The sequence below is a fragment of the Nothobranchius furzeri genome, chromosome 5 (genome assembly GCF_043380555.1).
Source record: "Nothobranchius furzeri strain GRZ-AD chromosome 5, NfurGRZ-RIMD1, whole genome shotgun sequence".
NCBI lineage: Eukaryota > Metazoa > Chordata > Actinopteri > Cyprinodontiformes > Nothobranchiidae > Nothobranchius > Nothobranchius furzeri.
Genome location: NC_091745.1, coordinates 36,148,597 through 36,152,226, shown reverse-complemented (window position 1 = coordinate 36,152,226; position 3,630 = coordinate 36,148,597). Strand labels below are relative to the sequence as shown.

General features: G+C 40.3%; 1 pseudogene; it reads left to right on the top strand.

Moving 5' to 3' along the window:
• Window positions 1-754: 754 nt before the first annotated feature.
• On the top strand, window positions 755-3,097 carry LOC139070179 (uncharacterized; annotated as a pseudogene).
• The last annotated feature ends 533 nt before the right edge of the window (window positions 3,098-3,630 follow it).

The following is a 3,630-nucleotide window of genomic DNA, read 5'->3' as shown; positions in this document are numbered from 1 at the left end:
AATACAATATTCCTGAGACCAAACTGGTTGATTTGATCTATCAAATGTGTGGGTGCTGGATCCTGCTTGGGCAGAAAATGGTTGAACACTCTCAACCAATCAGATAGCAGCACTGTTTTCCTGCCTTTTCCCCCAGCTGTTGAAGGCCTGCAGCTGTACTCTTGTTAATGAGAGAAGCCTTTAAAACTGTCCTTCAGAAGTGAAATTGGACCTGTCAAACTTCTAATCACCATTCGAAAAGTACTGCACCGATTTGAAAAATTCAAAAAGCGTGAGTGGCAGAAGGCGTTGATGGTCATCTGTGTGAATTTTTATATTCCTGCCATGAATTGTCTAGAAGCTATGACGAGAAAATTTTAGCTGTCTGAAGCCGATCGGAGGAGAAAATCTCTGTTCCTTTAACATGGGTTTCAATGAGGAAAAATCTGGGTCTCTCCTCTTTCTGAGGCTTGTAGCGAAAGAATGGTAACACTTACAGATTAAATGAAACCCACTCTGAAAAGCTGACAAAAATTCCTACTTTTTGAGTCATAGTTTGTTTTGGTAGTCCAAACGGTCTGGGGGTAGTAAAGAGTTGTTCACAGAAGATGTGAAGTTCAAAAGTTAGAGTGCGGATTTTTCAGTTTAGAGTGAAGAGAGACATTTTTTTAAATTTGAATTTTCTCAAACAAATGAACCATACAACCACAATGTTTGGACTACAGTCATGAATTATAGCTCAAAACGAAGGTATATTCGTTAGCTGAAAGCCAGCATGTGCCTCATTTCAATCGGACCTACGGTTCTCTCGGGACAACGCCAGAAATGGAGCAAGGGAGGGTCACTGCTCCTATCTTTTCCCATTATAACTTTTGTGAATTTTTCTGAAAATTTCAAGTCGTACCTCAACTTCTACCTGCGATTTTAGAAAAACCGTAAAAGATATCAAAAAGCCTCTTTAATATGTTAAACAGGAAAGTCTTGTGAGTTTGTTAAACTTTGAATGAAGTCTCTAAGTTAAAAGGAACCCAATAGAGTTTTAGGTCAAAAAAGTGATAGTTATTTGCTGAAAATTGACCAATCCCAGTCATTTCAATGGGAGAATTTTCGCAGAAAAAGCTTAATAACTCGAAAAATTTTAAAGATATCAATGCCAAAAGTAACAGCCAGAAAGAACTTAACGAGCTGAACATTTTGAAATAAAATTGTTGAAATAATTAAAAATTTGAAGGAGTAGAACAGGTTCAAAAAGTGTACGGAAGCAGAATAAGAAGAAAACAGGAAAACAATAGTTTGAATGCATTCAAACAATTACTGGATCGCCACCAGAGCACACTAACTGGATGAATGTCCAGGACCAATGGATGAAGCACTTATCACACAGAAAAGGATGTTCTAACTAAACTATCCCCACAAGAAAGAAAAGCCATCTCGTCCCTCAGCAAAGACCAGAATATCACAATTTTACCTGCAGACAAGGGACGTTGTACAGTTATTCTGAATACAACAGATAACCTCAGCAAAGTCAGCACACTTTTGAGCGACAGCACCAAGTATGAAGTTCTAAAGAGGGACCCGACAAGCAGATACATGAAAATCATGGACCATTTACAGAAACTGCTAAAGGAAAAAGTAATCGACTGCTCATTTTACAGACTATATCCAGGTGAAGCCACCCATGTATACATGGTCTTCTGAAGATTCACAAGGACGGAACACCAGTCAGACTCATCTGCAGCAGCATCAACTCGGTCACATACAACATTGCAAAACATCTCTCCACCATCCTGGCTCAGCTGGTTGGAAAGACCCAACATCACATACAGAATTCGGTTAAATTTGCAAAAAAAATTCTAAATCTCAAACTGGTCCTAGAGGAACCAATGTCTCATTTGATGTCACTTCACTTTTCACACCAATACCCACAGACAAAGCAGTGGAAGCAGTTATGAAATGCCTGGAACAAGATGATTCCTTAAATGAGAGGACAAAACTGACTCCAGACCAGGTGCGTACCCTCCTGGCCCTCTGCTTTTCTGCCACCTACTTCAAATACAACAACAAGTTTTACCTGCAAAAACATGGATGCACCATAGGGTTCCCAGGATCACCTATCGTCGCCAACATTTACATGGAGGAAGTAGATACCAGAGCGTTGAACTTGAACAATGGAACAACACCGAGCCACTGGTTAAGGTATGTGGACGACACATGGGTCAAAATTCTCACTAAGGAAGTAGAAGACTTTACCAAGCACATTAATGCCGTGGACAAGAACATCAAGTTCACCAGGGAAGATGCTCACAACAACCAACTACCCTTCTGGGACTGCTCTGTGCAAATCGAACAAGATCGGAGTTTCAGCATTGAAGTCTACAGGAAACCAACTCACACAGACCAGTATTTGTATTTTGGCTCACGTCACCCACTGGAGCACAAAACGTCAGTCATCAGGACTTTACACCATCGAGCTGAAAACATTCCCACAGACTGAAGGAAAGCAAAAGGAAGAGGAACACACAAAGAAAGCTCTCTAAAACTGCAGATACCCTAACTGGGCCTTTGTGAAATCTACAAAGAAGTCTGGAAAAGCATCCAAAGCAGCAACCAGCAAAGAAAAGGACAACAGATGCAAAGGCACCTCAGTAAACTTTAACCCAACAACACCCTCAGACAAAAACCGGTCCATCCAAAACACACAACACTCGAACAGAAGCTTAGTAGCGTTTATGCAGTCCAATGTAGTGAGGACTGTCCAGACCTTTACTTTAGAGAAACTAAACAACAATTACACAAACGCATGGTCCAACACAGTAGAGCCACCTCTTCAGGTCAAGACTCTGCAGTACACCTGAAGGACAGGTGACACACCTTTGAAGATGACAAAGTACACATTCTGGACAGAGAAGATAGATGGTTCGAGAGAGGAGTAAAGGAAGCTATCAATGTTAAACATGATAAACCCACTTTAAATAGGGAAGGGCTTAGATTTCACCTTTCCAGTACCTATCATGCATCTTTGAATCTCATTCCTAAGCAGTTTCAGTCTAGCTCCCACCTTCCCACTTCTAATCAACATGACTCCCTCTCAATAAAGCCTAACGACAACAACAGATAGCTACAGATTCTACACCTGTAGGGATTGGTAAATTGAGTGCTTTACGAGCTCAATATATATATATATATATATATTACCTTTACTTATGACCAATAAGCTGTGATACTCTATCTAAATATAGAATATCAACCCTGCTTGGTCTTTGTGTGTTTATCAGAAGATTCCAGGATTCTTTATTTATTAGGGGATTGTAAACACTTCGTTTTGATTCAGAAAACAGTCAGGTTTATAAAAGTAAGGATTTATTTTACCAACAATTAAAACATGACAAGTTAACTAAGCATTTACTGTGATGTATGAAACCTATGTGTGAATGCGGTGTTAGTCAGAACTTCCGGGTCTAGGAGAGCTGAGTTCTGGATGTAAAAGAATTTGGGTTGTGATAAGCTATGAAGTTGATAATTGTCAAAAGCACATCAGATGCATTCTGTGTGTCTACTTCACCCATTTTCGAGACCATCTTGGTGGATCGGAAAGTCAGAGAGGTCGGCTGACCGCTGGCACCGAAGGGCTGTAGAATACCGTGGCACAGA